Source organism: Pseudophryne corroboree, chromosome 5, assembly GCF_028390025.1.
Source record: "Pseudophryne corroboree isolate aPseCor3 chromosome 5, aPseCor3.hap2, whole genome shotgun sequence".
Taxonomy (NCBI): domain Eukaryota; kingdom Metazoa; phylum Chordata; class Amphibia; order Anura; family Myobatrachidae; genus Pseudophryne; species Pseudophryne corroboree.
Genome location: NC_086448.1, coordinates 182151197 through 182164292, shown reverse-complemented (window position 1 = coordinate 182164292; position 13096 = coordinate 182151197). Strand labels below are relative to the sequence as shown.

At 42.6% G+C, this 13096-nt stretch overlaps 3 pseudogenes; 2 read left to right on the top strand and 1 right to left on the bottom strand.

The window, feature by feature from the left end:
* Positions 1–3438: 3438 nt before the first annotated feature.
* Positions 3439–3558, bottom strand: LOC134929792 (5S ribosomal RNA; annotated as a pseudogene).
* A 2886-nt stretch (positions 3559–6444) lies between these two features.
* Positions 6445–6564, top strand: LOC134929791 (5S ribosomal RNA; annotated as a pseudogene).
* A 4768-nt stretch (positions 6565–11332) lies between these two features.
* Positions 11333–11452, top strand: LOC134929790 (5S ribosomal RNA; annotated as a pseudogene).
* Positions 11453–13096: the final 1644 nt, after the last annotated feature.

Here is a 13096-nt window from a genome sequence, read left to right as displayed (position 1 = left end):
CACCCGAATCCAAAACACACCCGAATCCGACAAAAAAAATTCGGTGAGGTTTTGCCAAAACGCGTTCGAACCCAAAACACGGCCGCGGAACCGAACCCAAAACCAAAACACAAAACCCGAAAAATTTCAGGCGCTCATCTCTAGTTAGCACCATTGCTATATATACATATCTATTCACCTCTCCAATACACTGGTATCCAGTCTCTTGTCAGCAGTGGTGCAAGTAGAAAAAATGTCTTATAGGCACTGTGTGCACACGCTGAAGATGTGGCCAAATGTCATATGGGGCATGGCCAATGAAAATGGGGGCGTGATACACATATGGGGGGCCAGATACACATATGACCCCAATAGTGCCAGATACACAAATGCCCCCACAGTGCCAGATACGCCTCCACCGTGCCAGATATGCCTCCACGGTGCCAGATGCACAAATGCCCCAACAGTGCCAGATGCACAAATGCCCCCACAGTGCCAGATACACATATGCTAGATATGCCCCACAGTGCCATATACACATATGTCCCCACAGTGCCAGATAAGCTCCACAGTGGCAGATATGCCCCCACAGTGCCAGATGCACATATGCACCCACAGTGCCAGACATGCCCCCACAGTGCCAGACATGCCCAAACACTCCAGATATGCCCCCACTTTGCCAGATACACATGCCCCCAGAGTGCCAGATATGCCCCAGCAGTGCAACTCACCATTGTTGTTGCTGCTGCCTGGAGCTGGCACTGTCTTCTGCTGCTGATGCTGGGGAGAGGAGAGCACAGCACGCGCCCCTCCTGCCCTCAGTCCGGTCTCCGCATCCTCCTGCGGCATCCCGTATTTTAGATCTGGCGCTGGTCCGTGAGCCAATCAGGACTCGCGGTCTGGCAGCAGCAGCTCCTGATTGGCTGCCAGTCCGCGAGCTCTGATTGGCTCACGAACCGGCGTTTCAGTGCACGCCGCGGCCGCTGGACTGTCTCAGCCAGGAGAGGAGAGGCGCATGCTGCGCTCTCCTCTCTCCCTAAAGTGTGAGGCGGCCACGGCAGTAATGGCGGGGCGCGTCACTGGTGTGCTGCAATGTGTGCGGGTGGCGGTACGGCGGACACACTGCCAAATTCTTAAGAGTACGCCGTACCTGACCGTACCCGCATACTTGCACCACTGCTTGTCAGCATCATCTACATTGTGTCAGAAGTGTTTGAATATGGCTCAGGGTCTCCGACGCATTGATTTGCTGGGTTTTGATAAAAAATATCAGTGACAACCGGTTAAAGTTCAGCAACGAATAGAAAGTGTGGACCTTTTGGTGCTAGGTGCAAATTTCAAATGTCTTAATAAAATATAGCTTTTTAATGTTATGTGTGAGGATTAGGGGTTAGTAATACTACCACTGGGACTGCCGCAGGGTCAGTCGGAAGACACTGTCAGCTAACCGCCAGAGCCGTCGTACCCACTGCATGTTCGCATTCTTATATCAACATTATGAATATCGACATTCAACATAACATACCGAACCCTAATGAAACAGACCAACCTTATTCCATCACACTCAAGCTGCTATGCACAAAATGGGGCCATTGTCAACTATCTGCTGAGATATAGAAATATCTGTGGTATACATAGTAACACAGCCCACAGACAGATACTATGGGAAAAGTGGTTGACCCTACAAAATGTACTTAACTTCTGTATGGTCAATGAGCAGCCAGAAAGAAGTGTTAGGGTGTTAGAAAGAAGCAGACGTATGCAATGTCCACAAGTACACACTACCCCCATTCACGCAATGTTTGATCTGAGCAGCCTGGCCTTGAGGTTACCAAATGCAGGTCTCAAATATATTCCAGTTCACGATGTACATTGTAATCAAAAGAGCAGTGGATGCATGAGCACCTTGTAACAGGCTCAAAATGAATCAAACTAAGGATTTACCTTTATATGTTATTGATGTTGATATCTTTATATGAAGTGATAAGAACATTTGGTATTACATAGGTTTTTTCCTAAATGATGATAAATGATTATATGAATTGATTTGAATTATAAAAGAAAAAAGCCCTTATGTTTTCACCTATGTCACATTCTATCTTCCTTCTAACAAGACAAATTGTTACATTGATGACTGGTATATTACCATAAGGAAAAGGTATTCACTATTGCTATACTCAATAATTGGGCAATCATTCAGCAACAATTTGCCACACACTGTGACTACATATATATATATATATATATATATATATACACACTCACTTTTCCCATAGCTGAAAAAAGAATTAGACCAGCACTCACGTTTTAGTTGAAGAAAAAAAGGGTTTTTTTAATCCTGAAAAGACATCAAGGATACATCAAGGATACACCCCACTGTTTACAGTACGCCCAACAGCCGTTTCAACACATGGTGGTCTTCATCAGGGGCAGCTGTCACTCTGTCAGGAGCTATCTTAAATAGCGGAGAAGGCGCCAGAATATCCGAACGGGACGGCCGGAAGCAGCGCGTCATAGCTGCTATCTGATTGGCTCCTGCCCGCACGTGATGCGTTGCTAGGGTACACAAACCCGGCTCTCTCCTTAGTGACCGGCTCCAGCAGCGTAACAGTAGTGTAGCGTGGGACGATCTGTATAGTAAGTACAGCGGCATGCAAATAGAAATGCTGCTGCCTGTAATCCCGGACACAGTCACATCTGCAGAGTTTTTAACCCCACAGTGCGCCAGCGGCACGGAACCACAGACAGCTCAATAATGAAATGTAATTACATGTACACATATAGGGCAATTAGACCAAACAATATCAACCTGCGTGGCAATGGTGATAACCAGCTAAGAGCAATATTGATTTAAGCATACCACCACATTAGCATGATATAAAGGACGGCTCGGATGACATGTCGCTCAGGGGTTATGAATGCAATATTTACACTCTGCAGCACAACCTGCACAGCAATAATAATAAGCAGCTCAGAGCATTGTTGATGGTAGCATACCACCACTAAAGCATAATATAAGAGAAGTGTCAGAAAAGATGGCAAAGATGACATGTCACTCAGCGGTAATAGATGCAAATTTTTACACTCCACCATAACGGAGTCAATAAATCATGGCTAAAAGGATCAATTGAATCCAACAGGTATAGTACCACATGACAGTGTGGAAACCAGATGATGTCTAGCATGCAGCGGGGATACAAAATGATCAGTATAGGACAATCATGTCTCAGGGTACCGTACCCAGTATTCTCATACCCTTTCCAAGTATGGTACTGACTGGGCCCAACGCTGCTTAATTGCCAAGATCGGACGAGATTGGATGATTTCCAGCGTGGTAAGATGGTATCCGATATTCGTGTCCATATCTATCCGTATTATATGGCGTGAGTATCATCACCTGTGTCACAACCTGTGTGATAATGTAAATATGACCACAAGAAGAACCGTCCACCGATAATTTTAATACAACACCTAGTATTCCCACCTTGTCTCCAAATGTGGTACTTACTAGGCCCATCACTGCTTAATTGCCAAGATCGGACGGGATCGGATGAGGTCCAGTGTGGTATGGTAGTATCAATCAATACGGTGTGCAGTTATGTGTCCATTACACAATTAAGAATCCAATTGGCCCAGTGAGTGAGAGACTAAATCAGAGAGCATTGACAGGTGTAAAATGATTAACATGACACACGGCGGTGTCTAAGAAAATTAAACCAGAACAATTGACTCAGTATATACTTCTGCCGAGTCACAGGAAGCATCCTAAACGGAATTCCTCATTAAGCCCATTCGGGGCCAATGATTGCAATCTATCAATCCATTGGTGTTCTCTTTGCAAAAGGATTTTGTTGCGATCACCACCCCTTTGTAGTGGTGGGATCTGATCCAAGATACAACACTTGAGTTGATTAATGGAATGTTTAGCCTCCATAAAATGTCTTGCAACAGGTAAGGTTGAAAAGTCACTTGAAATTCCACCCTGTGTAATGCTCTTTTTGATTGTAGAACGATGTTGACTTAGACGTTCTTTCAGCATCCTGCTAGTCTTCCCAACATATAGCAGATTGCATGGACATTTCAACACATAGACTGTTGGACAGGATAGTTTCCAATGGCAGGTTGATCTATACAAATTGGGAAGACAACTGCGCCTTAAAGACTACTTTTCTAACACACCAAGTCCAACCTCTATTACAACAACACCACATTGTCCTTTGAAGAAACCCAGTCAGTTTGATCCACCGACCCTCAATCCCTCAATCCACACCTTCTTAAGGGTACTTAAAAGGGATACGATGCCCTACATCAAGGAACAAAAACCCAGTTATTCCAACATATCTAAGGGAGAAAGAGCTGCCATCAAATCTCTACAGAATGACAATCAACTGGTCATCAGGTCTGCGGACAAAGGGGGAGGCATAGTCCTACTTGACTTTGACTATTATGTACAAGAGGCTTATGGACAATTATCCAACTTAACCTGTTATCAAAAACTTATTTTTGACCCCACATGGACTTATAAAAAGGAAATTGATTCAATAATCAATTTGGGAGTCAGTAACAGGTACATTAATCAGACCACAGCGGATTTTTTGACTACGCCTCACCCCAAAACTCCAATCCTTTACACATTACCCAAGATACATAAATCCCTAGCACAGCCCCCGGGGCGGCCGATTATCTCGGCACGGGGCTCTCTATGCCAACCACTTTCACAGCTTGTAGACTTTTATCTACAACCACTTGCCAAAAGTGCATCTAGCTACATTGAAGACACGACAGATTTCTTAATAAAACTGGAAAACATTAAACATGTTCCGGATGATGCACTGTTGGTCACATTGGATGTCTCAAGTCTCTATACAAATATTCCTCATGCTTTGGGCATTGAATCTTGCAGACGATTAATAACAGAAAATGAAGGATACTTTGGACCCCCATCAGAATACATGGTGTCTCTCATTGACCTAATTTTGAATAAGAACTATTTTTTATTTGAGAATTGTTTCTTTTTACAAAAACAGGGCACTGCTATGGGGTCTAACATGGCCCCAGCTTATGCCAACATTTTTATGTCAATATATGAACAAGAACACATCACGGGTCACCCCCTTTTTGGTCGATTTTTGTCAACGTATGTAAGATATATTGATGATTTATTTTTCATTTGGCATGGGGGAGAGAAAACACTTTTGACTTTCATTGACCATCTAAACTCACTCCCTGGCACCATTAGATTCAGCCTCACGTTCAGCAAAACAGAAATAAATTTCCTGGACGTATCCGTTCTTTTGTCCAATAATTCTTTAACCACTCGGATTCATTGTAAACCCTCAGACAGGAATACGCTTTTACTCTCAACAAGCTTCCATCCGGCACCCCTCAAAAGAGGACTTCCATTCTCACAGTTGCTTAGGGTGATACGCATTACCTCTGACCCACTAGCAATACCACCGGCTCTACAATCAATGAGTCAACGTTTCCTTGATCGTGGATACTCTAAGGAGGAGATTGATTTGGCACTCAAAAAAATTGGCCAAATAAAAAGGAATGAACTCCTATCTAAAAAAGACGCCTCTACTGTCAAAGACAATGATAGGTTTAACTTTGTCAGTATGTGTACGACTGCTTCTCGATTTATCCGTAATAAGATACAGGAACATTGGCACCTTATTGATACGGATCCGGAATTATCAAAAGCCATTCCGCAACCGCCTCGGTTCGCATATAAACGAGGACCCAATCTGAAAGATATGTTGGTTGTGACAGATTTCTCTAAGAGAAGGAAGAGCACAGCCTCTAATTGGTTAACTACCAAAACAGGGGTTTTCAAGTGCACGGGCTGTCCAAACTGTTCATTCCTGCTACTCGGCAATCGGTTCACTAACCCTCAGGACAAGAAGTCCTACACAATCAGACAGAGACTTGACTGCAATAGCAAATTTGTAGTCTATGTGTTGAAATGTCCATGCAATCTGCTATATGTTGGGAAGACTAGCAGGATGCTGAAAGAACGTCTAAGTCAACATCGTTCTACAATCAAAAAGAGCATTACACAGGGTGGAATTTCAAGTGACTTTTCAACCTTACCTGTTGCAAGACATTTTATGGAGGCTAAACATTCCATTAATCAACTCAAGTGTTGTATCTTGGATCAGATCCCACCACTACAAAGGGGTGGTGATCGCAACAAAATCCTTTTGCAAAGAGAACACCAATGGATTGATAGATTGCAATCATTGGCCCCGAATGGGCTTAATGAGGAATTCCGTTTAGGATGCTTCCTGTGACTCGGCAGAAGTATATACTGAGTCAATTGTTCTGGTTTAATTTTCTTAGACACCGCCGTGTGTCATGTTAATCATTTTACACCTGTCAATGCTCTCTGATTTAGTCTCTCACTCACTGGGCCAATTGGACTCTTAATTGTGTAATGGACACATAACTGCACACCGTATTGATTGATACTACCATACCACACTGGACCTCATCCGATCCCGTCCGATCTTGGCAATTAAGCAGTGATGGGCCTAGTAAGTACCACATTTGGAGACAAGGTGGGAATACTAGGTGTTGTATTAAAATTATCGGTGGACGGTTCTTCTTGTGGTCATATTTACATTATCACACAGGTTGTGACACAGGTGATGATACTCACGCCATATAATACGGATAGATATGGACACGAATATCGGATACCATCTTACCACGCTGGAAATCATCCAATCTCGTCCGATCTTGGCAATTAAGCAGCGTTGGGCCCAGTCAGTACCATACTTGGAAAGGGTATGAGAATACTGGGTACGGTACCCTGAGACATGATTGTCCTATACTGATCATTTTGTATCCCCGCTGCATGCTAGACATCATCTGGTTTCCACACTGTCATGTGGTACTATACCTGTTGGATTCAATTGATCCTTTTAGCCATGATTTATTGACTCCGTTATGGTGGAGTGTAAAAATTTGCATCTATTACCGCTGAGTGACATGTCATCTTTGCCATCTTTTCTGACACTTCTCTTATATTATGCTTTAGTGGTGGTATGCTACCATCAACAATGCTCTGAGCTGCTTATTATTATTGCTGTGCAGGTTGTGCTGCAGAGTGTAAATATTGCATTCATAACCCCTGAGCGACATGTCATCCGAGCCGTCCTTTATATCATGCTAATGTGGTGGTATGCTTAAATCAATATTGCTCTTAGCTGGTTATCACCATTGCCACGCAGGTTGATATTGTTTGGTCTAATTGCCCTATATGTGTACATGTAATTACATTTCATTATTGAGCTGTCTGTGGTTCCGTGCCGCTGGCGCACTGTGGGGTTAAAAACTCTGCAGATGTGACTGTGTCCGGGATTACAGGCAGCAGCATTTCTATTTGCATGCCGCTGTACTTACTATACAGATCGTCCCACGCTACACTACTGTTACGCTGCTGGAGCCGGTCACTAAGGAGAGAGCCGGGTTTGTGTACCCTAGCAACGCATCACGTGCGGGCAGGAGCCAATCAGATAGCAGCTATGACGCGCTGCTTCCGGCCGTCCCGTTCGGATATTCTGGCGCCTTCTCCGCTATTTAAGATAGCTCCTGACAGAGTGACAGCTGCCCCTGATGAAGACCACCATGTGTTGAAACGGCTGTTGGGCGTACTGTAAACAGTGGGGTGTATCCTTGATGTATCCTTGATGTCTTTTCAGGATTAAAAAACCCCTTTTTTTCTTCAACTAAAACGTGAGTGCTGGTCTAATTCTTTTTTCAGCTATGGGAAAAGTGAGTGTGTATATTGATTATTAGGACCTTGCACCAACTATCTTTTGACTTTAGACATAGAGTGCTGTCACCTTGCTATATATTGTACCAATTTTTTGACTTGCACCAGTCTGTGTGATTATAATCTCTGTACTAGAGATTAACCAATCATAATTTTTTTTTATTTCATACGTACATATTTTTTTTCATGAATATTTTATGATCTCTATTTTTTTGTTCAGTTGCATACAACAACGTATGGTTGTCATTTTGCTTTTTCCTTTCATTTTTCATATTTTTTATTTTTTGTTTCAAAAAACCCCTGTACATATAAATGTCTACCAGCGCTAACAAAGATTTAGTCGCTGTCCTTCAATTTGACAAATCAGACGCGGAACGGATACTTTTTGATAATACCGAATCCCTGGCATTTGATAAAGATAGCCCAGAGGAGTTTTTACATGATTTACTGAGACTTAAAAAGAGGGAAGTTGAGCTACATCTGCATGGCCTAACTCTCTCTCAATACTACAAAGAATCCCTTATCCCCAGAGGGTTTAGATTACACAATCAACCCACACTGGGGAGACACAATAATGATTTTTGTACAAAATGGTGCAATATTTTGAATAAATGCTCCCAGGATTTAATGCTGCTTGTAATTGAACAGGCAGGTTTAGATCTTACGGAAATCAGAAGAGATATTTCTGAATTAGAGGCGTCCGAATTATTTAGGACGATTCAATCCCCTGACAGTGATCTTTTCACCAAACTAAACAAGGACATTGATAAATTCCGTGGTGATTTGCTAAAGTTTAAGAAGAATAAGTATAAACAAGTCAAATTGGACTATAAGGAGAATAGGGTATATCCCTGGGTATCGCGCAGTGAGCCACGCAAATACCGACCCCAACAGAGACGTGGAGGAAGAAGACCTAACACACCCTTCACCGACATTGATAGCAGATCTCAGACGTCAGCAAGTGACTCTGATGTACCAACAACATCTGCACAAGGGACTACTTACCTTTCAAGATCAGAACGCAATAGAAGGGCTCCAAAAAACCCGCTTTACCCACCCGTAGAAGTGGGAGAAAAAGGAAGAGCAAAAAAACAATAATGGAGAACAAAACACAGACATCAGTGGTCTTCAATTTATCTAAACATAAACTGACGAGTGATGAACTCTCTGTCTTAAGTAAGGGATTAACCTTTGTACCCACTGTTGGACAGGATAGTTTCCAATGGCAGGTTGATCTATACAAATTGGGAAGACAACTGCGCCTTAAAGACTACTTTTCTAACACACCAAGTCCAACCTCTATTACAACAACACCACATTGTCCTTTGAAGAAACCCAGTCAGTTTGATCCACCGACCCTCAATCCCTCAATCCACACCTTCTTAAGGGTACTTAAAAGGGATACGATGCCCTACATCAAGGAACAAAAACCCAGTTATTCCAACATATCTAAGGGAGAAAGAGCTGCCATCAAATCTCTACAGAATGACAATCAACTGGTCATCAGGTCTGCGGACAAAGGGGGAGGCATAGTCCTACTTGACTTTGACTATTATGTACAAGAGGCTTATGGACAATTATCCAACTTAACCTGTTATCAAAAACTTACTTTTGACCCCACATGGACTTATAAAAAGGAAATTGATTCAATAATCAATTTGGGAGTCAGTAACAGGTACATTAATCAGACCACAGCGGATTTTTTGACTACGCCTCACCCCAAAACTCCAATCCTTTACACATTACCCAAGATACATAAATCCCTAGCACAGCCCCCGGGGCGGCCGATTATCTCGGCACGGGGCTCTCTATGCCAACCACTTTCACAGCTTGTAGACTTTTATCTACAACCACTTGCCAAAAGTGCATCTAGCTACATTGAAGACACGACAGATTTCTTAATAAAACTGGAAAACATTAAACATGTTCCGGATGATGCACTGTTGGTCACATTGGATGTCTCAAGTCTCTATACAAATATTCCTCATGCTTTGGGCATTGAATCTTGCAGACGATTAATAACAGAAAATGAAGGATACTTTGGACCCCCATCAGAATACATGGTGTCTCTCATTGACCTAATTTTGAATAAGAACTATTTTTTATTTGAGAATTGTTTCTTTTTACAAAAACAGGGCACTGCTATGGGGTCTAACATGGCCCCAGCTTATGCCAACATTTTTATGTCAATATATGAACAAGAACACATCACGGGTCACCCCCTTTTTGGTCGATTTTTGTCAACGTATGTAAGATATATTGATGATTTATTTTTCATTTGGCATGGGGGAGAGAAAACACTTTTGACTTTCATTGACCATCTAAACTCACTCCCTGGCACCATTAGATTCAGCCTCACGTTCAGCAAAACAGAAATAAATTTCCTGGACGTATCCGTTCTTTTGTCCAATAATTCTTTAACCACTCGGATTCATTGTAAACCCTCAGACAGGAATACGCTTTTACTCTCAACAAGCTTCCATCCGGCACCCCTCAAAAGAGGACTTCCATTCTCACAGTTGCTTAGGGTGATACGCATTACCTCTGACCCACTAGCAATACCACCGGCTCTACAATCAATGAGTCAACGTTTCCTTGATCGTGGATACTCTAAGGAGGAGATTGATTTGGCACTCAAAAAAATTGGCCAAATAAAAAGGAATGAACTCCTATCTAAAAAAGACGCCTCTACTGTCAAAGACAATGATAGGTTTAACTTTGTCAGTATGTATACGACTGCTTCTCGATTTATCCGTAATAAGATACAGGAACATTGGCACCTTATTGATACGGATCCGGAATTATCAAAAGCCATTCCGCAACCGCCTCGGTTCGCATATAAACGAGGACCCAATCTGAAAGATATGTTGGTTGTGACAGATTTCTCTAAGAGAAGGAAGAGCACAGCCTCTAATTGGTTAACTACCAAAACAGGGGTTTTCAAGTGCACGGGCTGTCCAAACTGTTCATTCCTGCTACTCGGCAATCGGTTCACTAACCCTCAGGACAAGAAGTCCTACACAATCAGACAGAGACTTGACTGCAATAGCAAATTTGTAGTCTATGTGTTGAAATGTCCATGCAATCTGCTATATGTTGGGAAGACTAGCAGGATGCTGAAAGAACGTCTAAGTCAACATCGTTCTACAATCAAAAAGAGCATTACACAGGGTGGAATTTCAAGTGACTTTTCAACCTTACCTGTTGCAAGACATTTTATGGAGGCTAAACATTCCATTAATCAACTCAAGTGTTGTATCTTGGATCAGATCCCACCACTACAAAGGGGTGGTGATCGCAACAAAATCCTTTTGCAAAGAGAACACCAATGGATTGATAGATTGCAATCATTGGCCCCGAATGGGCTTAATGAGGAATTCCGTTTAGGATGCTTCCTGTGACTCGGCAGAAGTATATACTGAGTCAATTGTTCTGGTTTAATTTTCTTAGACATCGCCGTGTGTCATGTTAATCATTTTACACCTGTCAATGCTCTCTGATTTAGTCTCTCACTCACTGGGCCAATTGGACTCTTAATTGTGTAATGGACACATAACTGCACACCGTATTGATTGATACTACCATACCACACTGGACCTCATCCGATCCCGTCCGATCTTGGCAATTAAGCAGTGATGGGCCTAGTAAGTACCACATTTGGAGACAAGGTGGGAATACTAGGTGTTGTATTAAAATTATCGGTGGACGGTTCTTCTTGTGGTCATATTTACATTATCACACAGGTTGTGACACAGGTGATGATACTCACGCCATATAATACGGATAGATATGGACACGAATATCGGATACCATCTTACCACGCTGGAAATCATCCAATCTCGTCCGATCTTGGCAATTAAGCAGCGTTGGGCCCAGTCAGTACCATACTTGGAAAGGGTATGAGAATACTGGGTACGGTACCCTGAGACATGATTGTCCTATACTGATCATTTTGTATCCCCGCTGCATGCTAGACATCATCTGGTTTCCACACTGTCATGTGGTACTATACCTGTTGGATTCAATTGATCCTTTTAGCCATGATTTATTGACTCCGTTATGGTGGAGTGTAAAAATTTGCATCTATTACCGCTGAGTGACATGTCATCTTTGCCATCTTTTCTGACACTTCTCTTATATTATGCTTTAGTGGTGGTATGCTACCATCAACAATGCTCTGAGCTGCTTATTATTATTGCTGTGCAGGTTGTGCTGCAGAGTGTAAATATTGCATTCATAACCCCTGAGCGACATGTCATCCGAGCCGTCCTTTATATCATGCTAATGTGGTGGTATGCTTAAATCAATATTGCTCTTAGCTGGTTATCACCATTGCCACGCAGGTTGATATTGTTTGGTCTAATTGCCCTATATGTGTACATGTAATTACATTTCATTATTGAGCTGTCTGTGGTTCCGTGCCGCTGGCGCACTGTGGGGTTAAAAACTCTGCAGATGTGACTGTGTCCGGGATTACAGGCAGCAGCATTTCTATTTGCATGCCGCTGTACTTACTATACAGATCGTCCCACGCTACACTACTGTTACGCTGCTGGAGCCGGTCACTAAGGAGAGAGCCGGGTTTGTGTACCCTAGCAACGCATCACGTGCGGGCAGGAGCCAATCAGATAGCAGCTATGACGCGCTGCTTCCGGCCGTCCCGTTCGGATATTCTGGCGCCTTCTCCGCTATTTAAGATAGCTCCTGACAGAGTGACAGCTGCCCCTGATGAAGACCACCATGTGTTGAAACGGCTGTTGGGCGTACTGTAAACAGTGGGGTGTATCCTTGATGTATCCTTGATGTCTTTTCAGGATTAAAAAAACCCTTTTTTTCTTCAACTAAAACGTGAGTGCTGGTCTAATTCTTTTTTCAGCTATGGGAAAAGTGAGTGTGTATATTGATTATTAGGACCTTGCACCAACTATCTTTTGACTTTAGACATAGAGTGCTGTCACCTTGCTATATATATATATATATATATATATAACCAAATTAAGGGAGCACTCACCAGTCTTCAAATAGATCAAGGCAATTTATTCAGACCATCAGCATATAGTTTATGTTGACGTTTCGGTCACAATTCTGACCTTTGTCAAGATACCAGTGCAATGAACTAGTGTTACCTATATACCCATATAGATCCCTCCCTCCAATTAATCAAAGCAACTCCCCCACACCCCACATAACAAACAATTACATACAATAGACACATATTAAAACAAAGAGATCACTATATTTTATTCTACCTCTTTCTTGGCAATCATTCACTTACCCACCCTTGCAGCCAACAAACATTTATGCAGTAAAGATCAGTCCGTGGAAAGCAGCCTCCGC